The sequence below is a fragment of the Macaca fascicularis genome, chromosome 4 (assembly GCF_037993035.2).
Source record: "Macaca fascicularis isolate 582-1 chromosome 4, T2T-MFA8v1.1".
In the NCBI taxonomy this organism is placed as follows: Eukaryota; Metazoa; Chordata; class Mammalia; order Primates; family Cercopithecidae; genus Macaca; species Macaca fascicularis.
The window spans coordinates 79,205,752-79,229,394 of NC_088378.1; the positions used below are offsets into that span (position 1 = coordinate 79,205,752).

Below are 23,643 nucleotides of genomic sequence, written 5' to 3' on the forward strand. Positions count from 1 at the left end.
CAATTATTGGAGGGTGCATCTAATTATATCTTCACTTCTAATTCAGCAATCTGTTTTTCCAGTTGTTTCAATCTGGAATATCACTCTTTTCTCCTATCAGCACAAAAAAGATATAATGGCCCTGCGTAGCATTGATCAAGCAATTTCCCTAAATGAATAACTACTCTTTTTTATGGGCAACACTGGAAGCTGCAAACAAATACCATCATTCGTTCAACTAATTGGAAAAAAAATCACTAAGGAAGAAAGAGGATCTTAGAAACTAACTTCTCCCAAAAGCAGGAGTCACAGATGATATAATAAACAAGTTTGCATTACTCTACGTGTATGTGTGTGTGCAGCTGAAGGCTCCATGTTGAGAAAACATATCCAGGACAAAGTACTGAACAACAGCAGGGTAAACAGGAGAGCCAGTTTGGAGAGGAAGAGCACAGGGATTAAGGGGGACAGTTCACTATTTTATCTGGGAAGACTCATCTCTTCACTTGCTGAATTGGGGATTTCTAAGTACACAACCAGGGTTACCTATTTCCAAGTGGTAAAAATTAAATGCAGTTGGGTGGTGTGGAATAAGCAAGGGCAATCTGCTTAAATTATTTAAATGGGCATTTCTCTATCCTCTGTTATATGACTCCCTCCTAGCAACCTTTTTCAGGATAGTACATTCCCACTTACCTTTGACAAAAATACAGTGACTCGGCCATCTTATCTAAAATTTCAATCCACCCAATGATTTTATATTTTTATATTTTAAAAATAATCTGAATGGACAAATACTGGTAGTAAACAGTTCCAAATGACCCTGTGCTTAACACACATGTATTGAGGATGTGGTATTTCTGATAATTAGGGGTTGAGATATGGGGAAAGAGTATATTAAAAATGAGGAGAAGGAAAGGACAAAAGGGAGGGGATGGGAGGAAAGGATAGAGAGAGAGAAAGAAGGAGGAGGAGATGAAAGATAGAAAGGATGGAAGGAAAAAAGGAAAGAAGGAATGAATGAAGGAAGGAACCTTATTTAACTATTAGTTTCTATCTTATGGGTCCTTATCATCCTCACTCTCTAGCCATACTGAAAGACAGTTTTCTAAGCACACTAAGGTGGTTCCTGTTTCATTCCATTCATTGCCTCTGCTCATATTCCCCCTATCTGAAATGCCACATTCTAGGAAACAGTTTCTAAACCTCTAGAATTTTCCTGACCACCACTGTGTTTGATGCCTACACCGCTGTTTCTTTCTTAGTGATTGAAATGCTTTTGACAAATATTAGTTTGTATGAGTACTTGCCTTCCTTGGGCCAGAAACCACTCAAAGCAAGGAGTTATACCTTTATGCTCTGGGTCTTTTAGGACCTGGCACAGTGCCTGGCATAATGAATGACATAATGAAAGACTCAATGAATGCTTATGGAATGAATGTCTGTGAAGGAATCCCCAGCTTCTCAATATTTTTTTCCTCCTACTGCATAGAAGAAATAACATCACACATAGCATTTATGTGTGATTCATGAGTCACACAGGAATAGCATTCATGTGTGATTCAGGCTGCTGATTCCTTATATTATTTATCCTTATCACAAAACTTACAAGGCCAATGGTATTAGTATCAGCATTTTCCAGGTAGAGAGCTAAAATATAGAGAGGTTAAGTAACTCGTCCAAGGTCATACAACCACATGAATACAGATAATTTGATCTGAAAGAGATAGTAGGTAAGAACACATTCTTTTTTTTTTTTTTAATTATTATTATACTTTAAGTTCTAGGGTACATAATTCTTTAGAGTTAAAATTCTCTTGGCTTCATTTCTAGCCATGACATTGATGAGTTATGCACTAAGCAAAAAACTCCCGTCTTAGTCCTTTTGGACTGTGTAACAAACACCATAAACTGAGTGTCTTATAAACAACAAAAATTTATGTCTCATCATTTTGGAAGCAGGCAAGTCCAAGATCAAGGTGCCAACAGATTAGGTATCTGGTGAGGGCCATCTTCTCACTGTGTCGTCACATGGCAGAAAGGGGCGAGTCAGCTCTTTAGGGCTTCTTTTATAAAGACTCTAATACCAGTAACAAGGGCTTCTCCCTCCTGACCTAATCTCCTCTTCTACCTAATTCTATAGCATTGGTGATTAGGTTTTCAACATAGGAATTTTGGGAGGGCCACAAACATTCAGACCACAGCAACCCTAAAGTTCACTAAGATTTTATTTCTCTTTATTTCTGAAATGTAGACAAAATATTTACCTCATCAAAACCACAGGCTTTTTATGAAGATAACATGATATAATCTATGTAAAAATAGTTTTTAAAATTATATGTTGTTATGAATTTATTTTATAATTATAATAAAATCTTGATTATCCTATGTATATTCTCCTCTATAACTATGCCCTTTCTTGGGTTAAAAAAATAAGAAACCAATTAGTTCAAGATGGATTAGAGACTTAAATGTTAGACCTAATACCATAAAAACCCTAGAAGAAAACCTAGGTAATACCATTCAGGATATAGGCATAGGCAAGGACTTCATGTCTAAAACACCAAAAGCAACGGCAACAAAAGCCAAAATTGACAAATGGGATCTAATTAAACTAAAGAGCTTCTGCACAACAAAAGAAACTACCATCAGAGTGAACAGGCAACCTACAGAATGGGAGAAAACTTTTGCAATCTACTCATCTGACAAAGGGCTAATATCCAGAACCTACAAAGAACTCAAACAAATTTACAAGAAAAAAATCAAACAACCCCATCAAAAAGTGGGCAAAGGATATGAACAGACACTTCTTAAAAGAAGACATGCATATGGCCAACAGACACATGAAAAAATGCTCGTCATCACTGGCCATCAGAGAAATGCAAATCAAAACCACAATGAGATACCATCTCACACCAGTTAGAATGGCAATCATAAAAAGTTAGGAAACAACAGGTGCGGGAGAGGATGTGGAGAAATAGGAACACTTTTACACTGTTGGTGGTATTGTAAACTAGTTCAACCATTGTGGAAAACAGTATGGAGATTCCTCAAGGATCTAAAACTAGAAATACTATATGACCCAGCCATCCCATTACTGGGTATATACCCAAAGGAATATAAATCATGCTGCTATAAAGACGCATGCACATGTATGTTTATTGCGGCACTATTCACAATAGCAAAGACTTGGAATCAACCCAAATGTCCATCAGTGACAGACTGGATTAAGAAAATGTGGCACATATACACCATGGAATACTATGCAGCCATAAAAAAGGATGAGTTTGTATCCTTTGTAGGGACATGGATGCAGCTGGAAACTATCATTCTCAGCAAACTATTGCAAGAACAGAAAACCAAACACCGCATGTTCTCACTCATAGGTGGGAACTGAACAATGAGATCACTTGGACTCAGGAAGGGGAACATCACACACTGGGGCCTATTTTGGGGAGGGGAGACGGGGGAGGGGGAGGGATAGCATTGGGAGTTATACCTGATGTAAATGACGAGTTGATGGGTGCTGACGAGTTGATGGGTGCTGACGAGTTGATGGGTGCAGCACGACAACATGGCACAAATATACATATGTAACAAACCTGCACGTTATGCACATGTACCCTAGAACTTAAAGTATAATAATTAAAAAAAAAGAGAGAGAGAGAAAAAATAAGAAACCTATATTAGCATAAAATACAGTGTCAAAAAGTGTTTGTATGTAAATACTATTCTGTATGCATAGTACATGTATTTTAAAAATATTTTTGAGCATGCATAAACAAAATAATATATCATGATCCTTCTATTAGCTATGTCTTTCTGAAAATTTTGTTAACAACCTGTAATGCTGACCTCATAGCATACCTGCATACAGAAAAAAATGAACTTCTCAGGTGGAGGTGGGACACACACAGAAGAGAGTGAAGAGACAGCCTCTGATGTAGGATTAGATTCACTTAGTTGTGTTATCTTAGTTAATGATGAACCTTTGAACAGCACTTCATCGAAGTCTGTCCCGATTCTGATCATTTTCTTCTTTTATAGATCTTCTGGTATTTGGCCTCTTGTTCACTTTTGGCAAGATGCACCAGCTTTGTCTCTCCAGGTTACTACCTTAGATCTGACATTGACATAGCCCAGACCTCTGCTGGCCAGGACCCGTATTCATAACTGGATTGTGCTTCATTTGTTTTCTATTTACAGCCAGAAGGAATAAAATTGAGTATTTCTCAAGATATGAGATTAATCTTATCTTTTAGTATCACTTATCACTTGTTAATATAAGAAGCAGCTGTACTGATGAACTTCAGGACCTAGAAATTTGCCTTAGGACTAGAAAATGTAAATGGGATTGATTTTCTTTGCCATATTTCTATATCCTGTTCAATCTCTGAAATTATTAGGTTTTAAAAGAATTGTACAGTTTCTTAGCAATATTCACAAGCAAAGAATCCCAGTGTGTAAGCTGTTGGTCTTACTACTGACACTGCCATTAAAATATATTTTCACCAATATACATATATTTTATAGGTGTGTTTGGACTAAGTAATCACTTCAGAGGGCTGGGATGTAAAATTGAGATGGGATAAAATTAAAATTGGAACATGAGTATACAGCAGACAAGAAGAGAGAAATTATAAACTGTAGTCAAGAAAAGTAGCCAAGCCATAGTTAGGAAAATCTCAAAGGCAACAGCCAGAATCTGGAGAAGTAGTAGCGTGCCAGTGGGATAAGTCCTAGCAAAGACTTGCTTATCACTGTCACATTCCCAGATCTCCCACAATCCCTGGATTCTCAGCTTGCAACATAATTCTTGAGTTCTCTTTAAAATTTTGAAGGGAGTTAATTCATTATGTTTCCTGTTCCCACTGTTCTAGTTCATTACACAAAGTGCAAGCCTCTGTGAATATCTGCCCTCTCCTTTCTGTTCAGCCTTATACTGCTATGCTGCTCTGCCTTCCTCCCTTTTGACCTAAACCCCAGCTTCTCTGATGCCCCTGGAACCCTCCACTTTCTTGCTTTAATTTCCTCATTCTCCCTTGAGGCTTTTTATTCTCCTGCATCCCACCTGATTCAGAGTCTTTTTTACAGGACTTACCAGAACATTTTGTATGCTAATAGAAAGATACAGAGAAGACTGCAATAGGAAACATTTCTGAAACTTATTTGTTCATGGAACGCTTTATCTTTATTCATAGAATAGTCAATAAAAATCTCTGATTACTAGTAGTATTCCAAACTTTGGAAAAATGATACAAAAGCCTATATATTCTGTCTAGATTTTACCATTAAGATTAATATTGTAAAAGTACAAAAACAGTAATGAAAATACATTTCAGAAGAAACTTATCATTAAAGGATAGTTTCCATATTGTGTTATAGATAACTTGTCACGAACATAATGCCTTTGAGATAATTTCAAAAATCTCATTAATTTTAATCAAAGAAATGAAAACAATTGCATGTCTGGCTATATTAGCAAAAATTGAATATTCTATCAAAACTCCTCTTTACAAACCAGAAACTGAAGTGTTTGTTTTAATTATTACCTAGTTCTAAGGTCAATATAACATAAAACAAATATTTATCATTCAAATGTAACTACATTTCTATGAAGATTTTAGGTATGTAATGCATGACATACTTCAGATATTTGAACGTTATGATTGAAGAATATGAGTATTCTCAGTGATGAGAGTAGATCATAATCTCAGCATGTCATGGGGGGGTTGCAGTAGGAGGTAACTGAGGTAATTGAATCATAAGGATGGGTTTTCCTGTGCTGTTCTTGTGACAGCAAATAAGTCTCATGAGATCTGATGGTTTTATAAAGGGCAGTTCCCTTGCATACATTCTTTTGCCTGCTGCCATGTAAGATGTGCCTTTGCTCTTCCTTCACCTTCTGCCATGTTTGTAAGGCCTCCTCAGCCATGTGGAAATATAAGTTGATTAAACCTCTTTTTCTTTATAATTACCCAGTCTCAGGTATTTCTTCATAGCGGTATGAAAATGGACTAATACAGTGAATTGGTACTGGTTAGTGAGGTGCTGCTATAAAGATACCTGAAAATGTGGAAGCGACTTTGGAACTGGGTAACAGGAAGAGGTTGGAATACTTTGGAGGTCTCAGAAGAAGACAGGAAGATGTTAGAAAATTTGTAACGTCCTGTAGACTTGGAAGGCTCGGAAGACAGTAAGATGTGGGAAAGTTTGAGACTTCCTAGAAACTTAAATGACTTTGACCAAAATTCTGAATAGTGATATGGACAACAAAGTCCAGGCTGAGGTGTTCTCAGATGGAGATGAGGAACTTGCTGGGAACTGGAATAAAGGTCACTCTTGCTATGCAAAGATACTGGTGGTATTTTGCCCCTGCCCTAAGGATCTGTAGAACTTTGAACTTAAGAGAGATAATTTAGGGTATCTGGAGGAGGAAATTTCTAGGTGGCAAAACATGCAAGAGGAAGTAGAGCATAAAAGTTTCAAAAATTTGCAGCCTGATAATGTGATAGAAAAGAAAACCCCATTTTGGGGTGAGAAATTCAAGCTAGCTGCATAAATTTGCACAAGTAATGAGAAGCCAAATGTTAATCACTAAGACAATGGACAAAATGTCTTCAGGGCATGTCAGAGACCTTCACAGCAGCCCCTCCCACCACAAGCCTGGAGGCCCCACTCTATGCAGCCTTGGGACATGGTGCCCCCTGTGTCTCAGTGGCTTCAGTGCCAACCATGGTTAAAAGAGGGCACTGTATAGCTCAGGCTATTGCTTCAGAGGGTGCAAGCTCCAAACCTTGGCAGCTTACACATGATGCTGAGCCTGTAGGTGCAAAGAAGTCAATAACTTAAGGTTGGGAACCTCCAACTAGATTTCAGAGGATGTATGGAAATGCCTGGATGTCCAGGTGGAAGTTTGCTGCAGCGGCAGAGCCCTCATGGAGAACTTCCACTAGGATAATGATGAAGAAAAATGTGGAATGTGAACCCCCACAAAGTGTCCCCACTGGGGCACTGCCTAGTGGAGCTGTGAGAAGGAAGCCACCTTCCTACAGACTCCATAAGAATAGATACACTAACAGCATGCACCACATAGCTGGAAAAGCTGCAGTCACTCAACACCAGAGCATGAAAACAGCCAGGAGGGGGTCTGTACCCTGCAAAGACACAGGGGCACAGCTTCCCAAGACCATGAGAACCTACCTCTTGCATCAGCATGACCTGTATTTGAGATGTGGGGTCAAAGGAAGTCTTTTGAAGCTTTAAGACTTGACTGCCCTGTTGAATTTCAGAATTGCATGGGGCCTGCAAGCCCTTCATTTTGGACGTTTTCTCCCACTTGGAACAGGTATATTTACACAATGCCTGTACCCCAGTTTTATCTAGGAAGTACCTAGCTTGCTTTCTCCTTATAAATTACCCAGTCTCTGGTATTTCTTCATAGCGGTATGAAAATGGACTAATATACACCCGTAATGTTAATTTCTATCTGCTGGTCATTTTTTTAAGACATGGAGATTAAATTGAGATTTGCATTATCTGCATTTAAGGCAATCAATAAGTAGTAGATATATTTTTCCAAAAGGGTGATCTCTGCCTTACTAGTGTCAAGCACTTTTTGTTTGAGAGTTTTACCTGAAAGCTCCATACTAAGTGTAAGTAGAAGTTTAAGAGAAACTTCTACTTTAGAAGAAATAACACATGCTGCAGAAAAGATAAGCTTTTGGGATCAAATTCATTTGCAGATACTTAAAAAAATCTGTTGTAGTGACAAGTGACATAAGAGTTAGACAGAAAGGAAATGAAAGGATGCCTTATTAATAAAGCCAATTCAGTCCTGGATGCTGCTGCCCAGCTTCGGAGTTGCTGACAGACTATACAATGATATAATTTCAGACTGTTAATTGTGTCCTCAACCTTGTTGCTAACCATCTGTGCTAAGAGTTTTTGCTCTTTTTTTTTTGCATGAAGAAGTGCCATTTTTAATTTCACTTTCCCTGCAAAATCCAAGTGTCAAAAAAGAGGAAGGAACGCATAGGTGCTTGTGCTTTTTATTCAAGAATATTCCTGCACATACCCTTTTTTGGAAAACCATACTTTTTCTTTGTCAGAATTCTGATCTATTTTTATAATAAAACAAAGAAAAAAATAGACATGCAAAAAAGAAAGAGTAAAAAATAAAAATCAAGCAAAAATTGCCCTTCACCTTTGCTCAGATCATCCTGACTCATTCATCCAAACACTTTAATTCCTCTTTCCTTTGTCTACAAAGTCATTTTCTCCAGAGATATAGAAAACCCAGCTTTGTATTGGAAAACCATTGCTGCCCTATTTTTTAATCAAGAGAGGGCATGAGTAACTCAGAACTAGGGTTTATGCCTTTTAGCAGCTTGTCACTGAAAGAAGCAATATGAAAGTAGGAAAGTATGTACAATGTCCATCAAAATAATAAACAGGGAACTATATAGCAATTCAACAGATGAGCAGTTATGAGCACAAAGAGACAGGTTTGCCTTCTTTTAGTCATAAGTGGGATGCTCCATAGGCCCTCTTAGACTAAACCTTCAGGTATCTCTTAATATGTAACTTTTAAATAAACTTTAAATTTCAGAATAGTTTTAGATGTACAGGAAATTTACAAAGAGAGTAGAGAAAGTTGTTGTATATTCCAAATCCAGTTCCCTCTATTTTTAACTTCTTATATTACTATGGTTCTTTCATCAAAACTAATGAGTCAATATTAATATATTATTATTCACTAAACCTAATATTTTATTCATATTTTCTTTTTTGCTTATTTTCTTAGTTTTTATTTTTCCCTCTGTTTTATGTTGCTAGAAAAAGGAGGTGAAATGTCATTCTCATCACATCATATCAAGTTATTATTGGCTATTAATACACCTTACCATTCTTGATGTTAACTTTTATTACTTTGCTGAGGCAATGTTTATCAGGTTTTTCCACTATAAAGTTCCTCTTTTTCTCCATTTCTATACTGTACTATTTGGGAGGAGATTATTATGTGCAGCTCACAATTATGGACTTCATATTTATGCTTCTTCTACTTGAGGGTGAAGTATCCACATAAATTGTTGGGAATTCTTCTGTATGACACATCTGTCTTTCTCCCTCATTTATGTATTTAATCATTTATTTATATAACTATGCACTCAGGGATATTCATTCTATACACTGGAGTATAATATAATATTACAATATTTATTTTGTTTATCAAATTACTCCATTATGTGTTACTCAAAATTGGCCACTGGGGACTCTTTTGGTTGGCTCATATTTTTTTCTTTTGCTGGGCTCCCATTCTTTTGCTTTTTTAAACACTTCACTGTTGTGTCTCATGGTTTCCATGCCTTACAGCACCTCACAATATGCCTGGAATTAATAAGTTCTTGATAAATATTTGCTGATAGATCTCAGATAACCATGAATCTAAATTTTTATTTGATATGTATATAGAAGAGAAGAAAAGGTAAATGTCAAAGATTTATAAACTCTGTCTAAAGGTTTCCATTTTCTCATATCCAATTCTATTTGGGGGGACACAGTCTGCATGCTGTAAATATCAAGTCTGATTCATAAGTCATTAAAAGTTGATATTCATAAGGGATACTAAAAGTTATATCAACTTTGTTATTTGTGAAATTTGAGAATGGCATTTTGTTTGAGAGTAGCCTTGCAATTATTTTTTTTTCTGCTATTGTTTTAAATCCCACAATGCTTCTACCCTCTCAAACACAGAGCTTTACCACACTTACTACTACATTTCTTTGGAATAAAATTTGTTCTCTTCTGTGCACAAAAGCATTGTGATAACATACAAATGCTGTGAAGAAGATATTCCTAAGCATAATGTAAATCTTTCTGTATCTGCTGATCACTTAAGGATACATAGTATTCAAAAGGATTGCCAGTGTTAGGTACATTAAAATGTTTATTATAATGAAAATGTAAAGATAAAATATAATAAACATAAATTATTTCATAACTGCAAGAAGGATGATCTGACCTAAGCATAATGAGTTCATTTCTTAGTAAAATTAAGTCAAAACTTTTAATTGTATCTGTCAATATTTTCAGGAAGCATTCAGAACCTCTTTAGATAGTTTTGAATACTGAGATATTTCTCACTGAATCCAACTTCTGGTGCCCCATCACATATCAACATATCATGCTCAAAGCTAAAAGGTTAAATGATTCTACTCATTCAAGTATTAGGAAGTCAAGACAAATCACTTTCTAATTACTCTTGGTGACATTTTACTCAAATGCATTTCTCAATCATCTAATGCAGTATATGGATGTGATTTTTAAATATGCCCACTGATACCCTATCAATATATTTCTCAGGCAAGTAGGAGATAAAGACAATCTTTAAGGATTGGAAAAAATCAATCTATAAGCCATCAGTTCTTTTACATGACTTCCTTTTGATCTTGTTAAGGAATTCTATTACCTTCATCTCAGAAAAGTCATTTCTTTGGCAATGGGTAATTGATTCAGGCTATATTAGATATCAAATATATCACTAAGATATGCTGCTTGAGAAAGCCACTTGAAATCACAGAGATGACAGTGTTGGTCTTGGAAAGAAATGTTTGTTTCCCACTTTCTTATTTCAAAAGTACTTTTCCTTTTACTTTACATTTAAAAAAATTGTGGTTAGAACATGTAATAATATCTAACCTTTATCAGATTTTTAAGTGCACAGTGTAGTATTTGTTCACTATTAGCACAATGTTTTACACCAAATATCTAGAACTCATTCATCTTCTGTAACAGAAACTTGACACCCATTGAACAGCAACTCCCCTCCCACTTCCCTCTCCCCCAGTACCTTTTTTTTTACTGCAACTGGCAGTTTTGCATTTGCTGTGCATGTCTTTATGCAGTATACTTAGCATCCATGATATTATTATATTCCCAATGCTCATTATTTCCTTTTATGTTGAATCATGGTGAGGAATAATTAAATTGGCTGGCCAACTGGTTACCAGTCTAAAGCAGTTTGAGTATTGGCACTAAGGTGAAAACCTTGCCATTCCCTCCTTAACACCTTTCACTTGGGGCCAATAAGTGGTGCTCATTCAATAAAGTCATTGATAGAGTAATTTTCTTTCCAAGCAACATATTAGTCCTCAACTTAGTAATGAATATTTGTAGCAATACAGCAACCTGCACCTTTTTGAAATGCCATGTAATTTGAATGTGTCATGCAGCTACTTGACAAGATTACATATTAGACAATTCATGGGGGACCAAGGACAAATAAGTTGAAATTGGTCCTGCAAAGTATAATTTAGGTTATTCATCAAAAAATAATTTAAATTAACTGGAAACTAAGTAAGAATAATAAAAAAATTAAAATATTCAAACTATACTACACGAGAGTAGTATAGTGTGGTGGTTATACACATGAGTTTTGGAGTCTGTTGTTCCTGGTTATAATTCCTGCTTTCTGTGGACTTTTGGCAAATTATTCAACTTTATTAATTTTCAGTTGCCCTATTTGGTAAAATGTAGTGAATAATGTATCTCCTTCATCAGATTATTGCAATAATTATTGTAATAATCCCATGGAATGGTGTATATAAAACTTTCAACACTATAATTGTCAAATAGTGTTCAGTAATTGGTGACTACTTTTATGAACTGAAGGAGAAATTTATCATATTGAAATATTTGGAGAAGGATACAGAGAGTTTTATAAAACAACAGAGCATTGTTTGCAATTTCTAAATATCAGATGTTAGATAAATGTTCCTGAATAAGTAATTGGTTAAAAAACTATGGTCCAAACAAAGAATGGAATATTATACTGCTCTTAAAAACAATACTCTTGACTTACATGTCTTCACATAGAAAACATCCATGATATAGTCACAGGACAAAAGGAACTTATAAAATTATGTATGGTATGATTTCATTTTGTGAAAAAACTGTTATTAGCTGTATATGTGCACAACAAATGCATTTGAAACATATACATCTAAATAGTAATATTGTTTATCTTTGGCTATTACCTAAATTTTTATAATTAATATGTATTAATTCTATAATAGAAAACTATTTTATTAACTGTTTTTTCTCTGTTTGTTCAAATATCTTCTTTTTGTTTTCCTCATTTAACTCATTCCAAAACTCATATATCTGAAAACCTTGTTATCATATTGTGTGGGCTTCTATACTTAGGAGTCAAAAAAGGAAGTACTTAAGGATATGTCTTTGAAATCATTAAAAAAATTATGCCTACTTACTTTAACTATTAATATCCTACAGTAAAACATTAAACAAAATGAAACTATCCTCATTCAATAGTTAGAAAACCACAAGACCTTACAAATAAATTATACATCTTTGAAGATAAAAAAGCAAAATTTATTATTTACTTGAGAGACTACTAATTTAGCAAGTAATTTTAGCAAAGTATAAACTATACAAACATACAAAACAATAACACTTTAGGTTAGTCTGTAAATTAACACTTTGTGATGCCTCCGGTAGAGGTGTTCACTGAGTAGTTTATAGTCATTGAAAATTTATTCTATGTCGAGCAGTAATTTCAGTGTATGAATTACACACCTTAATTTAGTTAACTGCCTGAGGAGACAGACGGTAGTTTCATCCTCATTTTATAGATGAGAATGTGGAGCCTAGCGTGGTCAAATAATTTTGGTCAGGGTTCCTTAACCAACAAGTTGTAGAGCTGAGATCTGAACCCAACGTTTGTTAGCTGAATTATAAGATCTGTCTTATTCAAAAAATAATAACCAATTGATCACTCAGATGTTCACAATGATTTCACTACTGTTTTCCTTTTTTTTTTTTTTTTTTTTTTGGTTTTACTTCATCCCTGTATTCTACTCCTAGCCGCTTTCAGTGATGTAAGTGAAGCACCTCAGAAGTGGCTTCTGGTTATGGACAAGTTTCTTAAAAGTTCCACCTCTCTAGAGCTATTTTTTTTTTATTGGCAATGAAAATTAGTTTAGAACAACAGTAAGAAATACATTTTATATTATTACCCGGTACACACACATACAAATGGTCCACACCTTCCCTAAAAGACAAGAATATTATTATTATTTTTTAAAAAGTGCTCTGGGGACTCCAGGGAAAGGCTGGGAGGGGAATTGAGGGTAAAAGACTACACACTGGGTACAGTGTACACTGCTCAGGTGATGGGTGTGCCAAGATCTCATAAATCACCACTAAAGAACATATCCATGTAACCAAACACCACCTGTTCCCCCAAAACCTATTGGAAATAAATAAATAAATAAATAAATGGTATAGATACATCAAGTCCTCTGAAGCGAACAGAATAATATGCTTTTTGTGTATTTGCTTTGAATGTTGCACTAAAAGTCTGCAAACAGTTTTTTGCTTGGGCAATTATACTTCATAAAGGTTTTCAGAAAGCTTATAGGAACTAATATATGCTCTTTACATTTTAGCACAAATTCCATTACAGTATATCAAAACACATTGTAAAATATTTTCTCGTATAAAAAATGAGTGTGTCTAAATCGCCAAAAACAGAACATAACGAAACATAATACAGATGAGTACCTGTAAATGTCTGGCAAAATGTATGTAGCTTAGTGCTAACAAGTCCACCAAAACTGTCACCCTTTCTCTTTTGGTGTCAGTCCAGGGACAATTTTCAGCTTTTTTGTGAAGAAAAATATTTCTCTATATTATGTACTTACTGCAGTCGAATTAACCTTCCTTATCCAAACCCTCATGATTCTGCTGTGGAATGCACGCTCACACACACTAATGACTAACCTGCCGCTGAAACCAGAGAGGATGCATTCTACTGGGGGCAGAAATACTGATATTTCGCTCACTTTTCAGGAGCAGCTTATAAAGGCTTTTAGAAATGGAACAGCAGATATGTATGTTCTTTCAACCTTTGTTTTTCAGTCAGTTGTCTCGAATGATGTTGCGTACGAATAAAAAGTTTCATGGAGCGGAAAAGAATTCCTGTCTCCCATAAAATATTAGCATTTATAAAAAAATATAAAAAACAAATGACTTTTGGATTCATTCCAATATCTAGTGATGTAAATGTTAGGATGAGAAAACACAATGTATCATGAGTAACATGGGAATTTTGTAGGGCGACAGGAAGAAATGCAATTGATAAGTGGCACCATTTGCACCTGCTGCATTTCATGCTGGGACTCAGGAAAATCTCTAACTTCTCTGAGACTCGTTCATATGAGAAATGAAGACTATAATATCATCTCCATAGAACTGTGATGATAGGAAAAATAACTGTTGTAATTTACTGACATGTTTTAGGCAATTTAGTAAATTTTAGATTACCTTCCATTCCCTAATTCCTCTTCACATATTAGAGAAATGGTTTACCTGTTTGAGAAGAGGCAAGAAATTTGTCGTATACCAGGTGAAGAAAAAAGGATACTTCTTTTGGTTCCTAATGTCTGCAAAGTTATAGGAAATCTTTTCTCAATCTCAATTTCTTTGGGGTACTTATGAGAATGACTCCCAGAGGAATCACTGAATGAATGTTGAAGCTGGGATTCCCTAAAGCATCCTGAGGTTAAGGAACAACCACATATCTCCTTTGAAGGTCTGGAAGCAGTAGAATGCGAATAAGCTGTCTATAAAACTTTCTTCTCAGAGATAGGGATTTGTAGCCTGAATTCCTCCTTTTGCTTAAACAATTATGATTAAGGTTGACAATGATTGTGTGTGTTCGTGTGTATGTGTGTGTTTGGAGGAGTATGACAACAGTACATTTGTAGTCTGGATAACTGCATTGTTCAGTGCTGGCAACCACTTACAATATAAATATGGAAAGAGAAGGAAAGAAAAAATAAGCTGAAAATGAGAAAAATCAAGCTACTCTTCAAGGTGTTATTTATACAATGTTAGATAGTTGAATTTTCGGAAATAGTCATTCATAATACATTCTATTTTTTTTCACCTTTCTTCATGCAGGTGGTTACCATAACATTTATTTTGGAAAATAAGTAATGTATAGCCTATTGTCATGAAAATTTAGAGTAAAAGAGAAATAGGAACTCATGGAAGAAAAAATCATGCTAGCAGTACTTATTTAGAAAGGGCTGCTCCATACAAGCCAGGTACTGGGTTCTGCACATAACAAATACACACCATCCTGTGTCATTCTCAAACCAACAGTGTAGTTGGTAATATTATTAACCCAGTTTTATAAGCAGGGATGACCACAATGGTATACTGATTCCTCAAAAAGGATCAGGAGAAAATGTTAAATTTTGAAGAATTTCTAAAATAATTTGAGTTCAGAAATGGTTGCAGAGTAGCAAGCAACAAGTTTGCACTGTCATGGTAAAGAGAAAAGCAAACCTCCAAGAGTGTCCTCTCACACTGTAAGAGTTTTAGAATGAGTCAGAAGAATAATGATCACTTTTCTATTGTCATACTAAGTTGGAAAACATGCATGTGTAGTTCAATTAAAATTGTGTCAAAGAAAACAAATTTTACTGTATTATCTTGAAGGGGGAAAGAGAATTACTTTTGTATCCTTTAAAAATAATACGTAAAAACAGCTTGGATATTCATAACTGTAGCAACAATTAAAGTGCTTGAAAGTTTCACTCAGGCTCATGAATTGCAGTCAATCTACAGAATTTCCTTAATGTCCAAGAACAATCTCTCTGCTTTTTAGAGAGATATTTTCCCAAAAGGAAGGGAGTTTAATTTTTCAAGCACTAAGTGGAGTCCATGTTATTGTGTTACTGAGACATTCAAGATGATGGTGGAGAGAGAATATTAACTAATGGCATTATTAATGCGACGTTAGCATTCACTCCAGGTTTCGTTTTTACTCCATCTTATTTAATACATGACGACAGGTTAAGTTTCTTATAATATTTATAAAATTACAGAACAACTATCTCTCATAGCAGAGAAAGTCAAATTTTAATTTCTTTTCCTTTTCCTTTTTTAAATTTATTTTTTAAATTAATTTTTCTCATACTGCTTTGTCTCATACTGCTTTTTTACTTGTCAAATTTAAAAAAAAATACTTTTCAAATATAAAGTTAAAAAAATGGTCTCCCAAAAACCATGCTGAGATTCGTACCCTCTCTCCCACCTCTCAATGCTGTTTTATTGAGGAGGTTCTGATTATTTGTTTCCAACTGATGCTCAATTTACATAAAATTTTGATTCTAGCCAAAGCTAAGCCCTACAAGTGTGGTAAAATTATTTTTTTTGAAATTTAATTTAAAAACTCAAGGCATAAACAGGAAAAATGTTCAAAAATGCCCACTCTTCAGAACACTATCACTAATTGACTGATAATTCATCAAATCTTTTCTGGAAACATTTACTTACTTCAGTTATACTACCTATATTTGCCCGACTTATAAGAAGTATAAAAGTAATAGAAGAATTTATTTTTATTATTAAGATGTAAGTAATTTAAGTGTATATAAAATAAATAATACCAAAATTTTAGTATCAAATACCAAGTTAATACTAATTGCCACTCTTTCAACCCATTCTCTTCCCCAAGAGGTAATCACTTTTGTTTCAGTGTGTCCTATATCCTTTTAGAACTTTTTCAAAACTTTATACACATTTGCATATATTTAGATATATTTATACATATATATGATTTTTAAGAGATAATTGAGACTCTTCCATTTATTTTATTCTGAGACTTGCTTTTTATAGTGAATAGTTTGAGGCTGTTTTATTTTTTATTTTTATTTTTTGAGACAGGGTCTCACTCTGTCACCCAAGTTGGAGTGCGGTAGCACAATTGCAACTTACTTCAGCCTCAAACTTTCTGGGATCAGATGACCTCCTCCCACCTCTGCTTCCCAGATAGCTGGGACCACAGGCACATGCCACCATGCCTGGCTATTTGTATTTTTTGTGGAGATGTTTCACCATGTTGCGCAGGCTGATCTTGAACTCCTGGGCTCGAGAGATCCTTCCTACTCAGCCTTTCAAAGTGCTGGGATTACAGGTGTAAGCCACTGTGCCTGGCCCTTCAGTTTGATATTTTAATCTGTCTTTATATACTCACCAAATTATTTTCAATGGTTGCTTAGCACTGACTGGTAAGAATATATTATTACATATTTTAGTTTTCTCCTATTGATGGGCATTTTGATTGTTTTTAATACTTTGCATTCTAAATTTGCAATAAACATTTTGGTGAAGGCTTCTTAGTGGTGAATACGAGTGGTTTTGATGAATAAATCACCACAGGTAGAATTACTGGGTCAAACAATATATGTTTTCAAAATTTTTGTAAGTATCACCAGTATGCCATCCAAACGGGCCCAACTTGCTTGACCTGGAATCAAATTTTCCACACACTTAATAATGATGAATGTTATGAACTAATTAATACAGTGCAAATGAAAAAATTCCCCATTAGACCACAAAATTGGGTTTGTCAGTTCATTAATTGGTAAGGTTGGACATTATTGTCTTTATTGAGATCATTTTTATTTCCTTTGTGAAATGACTATTCGTACTTTATTTGTGTCTTTTATTATGTCATTTTGCATAATTAATTTGTGAACAGTCTTTACATATTACAAAATTGAACCTTTGTTTAATTTTGGGGGGAACATTTTCTCTCAGGTTTTTAAATTTAAAGACAAAATTAATTTTGTTTATAGTATCTTTTGTTGTTATACCGAAGTTTTGATAATCAGGTAGTTGAATCAATTACTTTAAAAAGTTTATTGCTTGTTAAATTTGGCTTTAAAAGCTCTTTACAATTTTCTTTTTTAAAAGAGTAGTTTCAAAAATTGACAAATGGAATCTAATTAAAATAAAGAGCTTCTACACAGCAAAAGAAACTATCAGCAAAGTAAACAGATAAAATCTGCAGAATAGGAGAAAAAGACACATGCACACGTATGTTCATTGCGGCACTATTCACAATAGCTAAGACTTGGAATCAACCCAAATGTCCATCAGTGACAGACTGGATTAAGAAAATGTGGCACATATACATCATGGAATACTATGCAGCCATAAAAAAGGATGAGTTCCTGTCCTTTGTAGGGACATGGATGCAGCTGGAAGCCATCATTCTCAGCAAACTATCACAAGAACAGAAAACCAAACACCACATGTTCTCACTCATAGGTGGGAATTAACAATGAGATCACTTGGACACAGGAAGGGGAACATCACACACTGGGGCCTGTTGTTGGGGGGGGGTGGAGAGAGAGGAGGGATAGCATTAGGAGATATATCTAACGTAAATGACAAGTTAATGGGTGCAGCATGCCAACATGGCACATGTAAACATATGTAACTAACCTGCATGTTGTGCACATGTACCCTAGAACTTAAAGTATAAAAAAAAAAAAAAAGTATGCATCTGATAAAGGTCTAATATCCCAAATCTCTAAGAACTTAAATCAACAGGCAAAAAATAAACAACCCCTTTAAAAGTGGGCAAAGGACATGAACGTAGACTTTTCAAAAGAAGATATACACATGGCCAATAAGCATTTGAAAAAAATGCTCAACATCACATTAGAGAAATGCAAATTAAAACTGCCATGAGATATCATCTCATACCAATCAGAATGCCTGCTATTAAAAAGTCAAAAATAACAGAGGCTCACAAGGTTGAGGAGAAATTGCTGATGGGAATGTAAATTAGTTCAGCCATTATTGAAAGCAGTTTGGGGATCTCTCAAAAAAGTTAAAATTACCATTAGGGCCAGCAATCCCATTATTGGATATATAACTAAAGAAAGATAAATCATTCTACCATGAATGCACATGAACACGTATGTTCACTGCAGCACTATTCACAATAGCAAAGACACAGAATAAGCCTAAAAGCCCATCAATGATAGACTGGATAAAGAAAATGTGATACATATGCACCATGGAATACTATGCAGTCATAAAAAAGAATGAGCGTATGTCCTTTGCAGCCACATGGATGGAACTGAAAGCCATTGTCCTAAGAAACTAATGCAAGAACAAGAAAATAAGTATCATATATTCTCACTTATAAGTGGGACCTAAACATTGAGTACACATGTACACAAAGAAGGGAACAACAGCCAGCCACTGGGGCCTACTTGAGGGTGAAAGGTAGGAGGAGGGTGAGGATTGAAAAACTACCTTTTGGATACTATGCTTATTACCTAGGTAAAGAAATAATCTGTCCATCAAACCCCTGAGACATGCAATTTACCTATCTAACAAACCTGTACATTTACACCTGAACCTCAAATAAACGTTTTAAAAAAAGTAGTTTTTAGCAAAAGAGATTATTAATCCTCAGACCAATAATAACCTGAAACCGCTCCTAATAACAGTTTTTCATGAATTATTTTGGTTGATAAGCTTTGATACTTAGATTGAAATTTTCTACTTAATTATTTAATATTATTACAGATGGTTCATTTCCATTTTAATCATCACTTTATAATTCTCATTCACCGCCTGGCCATGCTATAATCTCCACAGGAAAGTTAAAGCATACAGAAATGATATTGCGTCTACCTCCATTGAACTTATTTAGGTGAAAGAAGTACATTTATAATAGTAAATAACATGAATTAAAGTGTAGTTTGAATTTACAAACCTGTGTATATAAAGACCAACTCAGTCTCTTAGTCTGAAGCAAAGGCAGAGAATCCTTTGCTTTAAAATGCACTGAAGCCTAACAACTCATTGCATGTAACTGATAATTTGCAATATGTCCTGGATCTACAGAATAGCATAACTATGGTATAAATACGTTTCCACTTTGTTGAGTGAGTGCTTTGAAGACCTAAGAACTTTAGGGAAGCAAAGAATGACATCTTGTTGGAGGTGGGGCCTGAAGGGAGGTGTTTTGGTCATGGGGGCAGATCTCTCATGAACGGTTTGGTGCCTTCCTGGCAGTAATGTGTGACTTCTTGCTCTAGAGCTGGTTGTTTAAAGCAGCCCGGCACCTCTTCTTGCTTGCTCCCTCTCTTGCCAGGTGACACACTGGCTCCCCTTGCCTTCCTCCATGAGTAAAAGCTTTCTGAGACCTCACTAGAAGCTGAGAAGATACTGGGGCCATGGTTCTTGTACAGCCTGCCATACCATAAATTTCTTTTCTTCATCAATTACCCTATCTCAGGTATTCCTTTATAGCAATGTAAAACGACTAATGAAACATCCAGAGGCTGTGGACGAGTTTTAACCTGTGCCAATATGAGAGAGGCTTAAGCACTATTGGAGGCAGAAGATGAGGGAGGCACATCAACCCTGAAGACAGCACAAAGAGGGAGGAAAAACAGGAAATGAGGTCAATCTTCACTCGCTGAAAAGCTTAAATATTGTGTGCATGTGTTTTTAATTGCCTAGAGCACTTGGTGGAGAACCTGACAGTAAAATTACAAAAGAGAAGCATGAATTAATGACATAGAAAAGAAAGCAGCTATAATGAAAATAAATGAAGTCTCAATCTAGCTCTATAATGCCTTTAGGAGAGTTAACAGGAGCCTTTGAAAATGAGCTGGGTAGTAACGGAGCATGGTTCAAGTAGTGGTCAAGGAGCATTTTAAATGAAAGGTACTGAATGCATTTGATCATTCACTGTTGCAGGGGGCTCTGAGGGTGCAGGTGGAGGTTCAGAAGACTTCAATTCTAGCCCTGTTCCCTCCCACCTATGTATCCTTGACCCAACTCCTTCATCTTTCTAAGCTGTAGCTCCTTCACATAAACATTATAAATAATATTAGTCCCTGTTAGATAATTATAAAGACTGAGCTTACATGTATTAAGTGCCAGCACAGTGACTTACACATAAACAACACCAGATTTAAAAATGCTAACAGTTATTGCTATTATAATAATTAAAAACTTTTGTAATCAATATCACATTTCAATTTGCCATTGTCACAATGTAATTAAGGTAGATAAGGAATTATGATTATCCCTAAATGAACGAGATGAGATAAACTGACTTGCCTCATAAGACGACAAAGACATTGAGCTTCTGACACTAGGCCTCATGGATCTTCTGGTTGTGCAATTTGGAAGAACAGTTAACATAGTAAGAGACAATAAGAAATAAACACAAGATTTAACAATTATGTAGCTCCTCCTGGGTAGAAAGAGTATGCTATTTATATGTTTTCTCTACATGATTTCTTTACATCATCATTACCATCCCATGTACTAGAATTCCTATTTTACAGATAAAGGAGGTGAGATCCCTATAGCTTAAATTACCCATGTAAGATTACATCAGCCAGCAAACGGTAAAAATAGGAGTCTCTTGTTATTCTGTCTGAACCTAGAATGCAAGCTCTTTTCATGAGGTCAGGCTGAAATGAGTCATCTGTTGATGGTGCTGGAATAGGTTGTAGGACAGTAAGACAGAATGCAAGATAGAGACATCATTTGGAATGAGTTAACCAGGACTTATGTCACTAACACATTTCTCAAAAATAAAAAAATTATATATCTTTTTGGAAAGTTTAGCCAAAAGAAGAGAAAAGAAGAGTTATTTTTTGCATGGTGAAAGAATGGGGGTGGAAGTATAATGAGAGAAGCCAATATTTCAGAAACTGAATGTCATTTAAAAAAAGAAAAGGAGGTGTTCAAAATTGTTGACTATGGAGGAGAGCAAAATTCAGGAGGATGAGAGTCAGAAAAAAATTTAGAAGTGGCAGGGTCAGCCTTCTGGAAGGAGACTGGAAGGCATTCTAGAATGGAATATAAGCAAGTAAGAACACAATTTATATTAAAGCAAGAGAAAATGCAAAATAAATAAATAAATAAATAAAAAATGAAGATTACCAAGTAATCTATGTAAGTATGAATTTAGAGAAAAGCAGCCTTAAGAACTAAAAAGTTTAATAAAAAGACATTTGTGATCCCACAAAATGTATAATTATATGATTTCTTGACAATAAAATAAGAAATAAGTTTTCTTTAACAATTTAACTAACTTACATAAAATGTGCTTACCTTTCCATCCTAGTTCTATTCCTCTTTTCAATGAGTACTACCTTTCCACATCTGTTTCATTGTTGGATACTGATATAATACTTCTCAAGCAGAAGATTACATTAAAAACAAATTTCTACTTATTTCCCCCTCTTCCTCATGAAAGGCCCTTGGCATTTTCCATCATTTCCTCTGTGACTTTTTTCACATAAGTTATTTCAACTATAGCTTGAGAATAAAATGTCCCCACACTCCTAGGAAATGATTGATATTTTTCTGTAGCTATGGTAGCAAGTAGTCACCAGAAGTGGTTTTAAAACCGCTGAATCAATGACAGCTCCAGAAACTATCAGAACTGATTTTCCACAAAGTTGAAGAATTAATGACTCTGCATCTCAGTGAACATGCATTTGCAAGTCAACCAACTAGTTATAACCCTAACTTCCTAAAGTCAGTTAATCCGAAAAATATTCACTTCAAAGAACACACTTCTGGAAGTTGATTTATCAAAGGAATTCTCACCTGAAAACCATATTTCTACAAATGACATAAACACACTTATGTCTCTGGAAGTCAACCAGTAACTGAACTACACTCTTCCTCAGAGCCCTCTATAATATTAGCAGTCTTCTCTGCTCTGAGAGACTGTGCCTGACAATTGTATTTTGTTCTTTTTAAAGTAAGTGATCACTTCAGCATTGATTTTTTTTGTTTGTTTGTTTAAGATATTGACAGCCAGTTTTTAATCTTTTGGCAGCTGAATACTCTGGAAGTTAAAAATTCATGCAACAGTCTCAGAAAGAATATATAGTCATATCCTTTGAGTCAACAATTTAATTTCTAGAAATTGGTCCAAACTGACCCTATGTAATCCTTATTATGCATTTTTTTGCATTTAATCCTTACAACAACTCTACAATATAAGCTTGTTTTTGTTTCCATTTTTATTTGATGAAAGCGAAATATTTGACAAATATTTAAATTGAATTGTTATTTATATATACAAAAACTCAAGTACACTCCAATACCCAAGATAAGAAAAGGGTTAGGCAAATAGTCATTAGAAGGGCACAAAAAAACCAACATGTTAAAATGTTTATGACTTGACACTGAGTAGAAAATCAAAACAAAATTATAACTATACCATGTAAAATTATGTGTACCCACGGATTAGAAATAAAAGGAAACATAGGCAAATAATTCTGTGAATTTCTGTGGTAGGTGGATTCTGAGTGGATTGGCCTTTTAAATATTGCTTTAATGTTGTGTAGTAAGAAAAGTAACCTAAAGTATAGTTTCTGCATTTGAGAGTTCCAGCCACCCATCCAAGATTGTATTGGAAATTCCAATGTCCCATAAGATTTCCGAGAATTAAAGGTGTTCTAGAAACTCATGATTATTTAGGGTCTTGAACTTCTACACTAGAGAATTCCAAATTCTATTCATGTGTTATCTACCATAAATGTTCCTTCTTCTCTGATTGCTTTGACCTGGATGTGAAACTGAGTCTCTTTAATTTCCCCTAAAATTTCACACAAGGCACATGTAATGTTAGCAGGAGTTTTAGATGGAGAGCTGTTATATCACAGCAAAGTGCACAAGCTAATATTGAACACAGTCCATCGCTTTACTAAAATTCTTTTGGCTACCCAGCACATCTCATCTTCTCCTCCTTGAAGACTTACTGATAAGTTTCCCTCACTTTAATCA

At 35.0% G+C, this 23,643-nt stretch overlaps 1 protein-coding gene across 3 annotated transcripts in view; it reads right to left on the bottom strand.

Moving 5' to 3' along the window:
* FUT9 (fucosyltransferase 9) overlaps positions 1–23,643 on the bottom strand; it is a 207,886-nt gene that overhangs the window by 75,017 nt on the left and 109,226 nt on the right. The gene's annotated exons all lie outside the window — the stretch shown is intronic.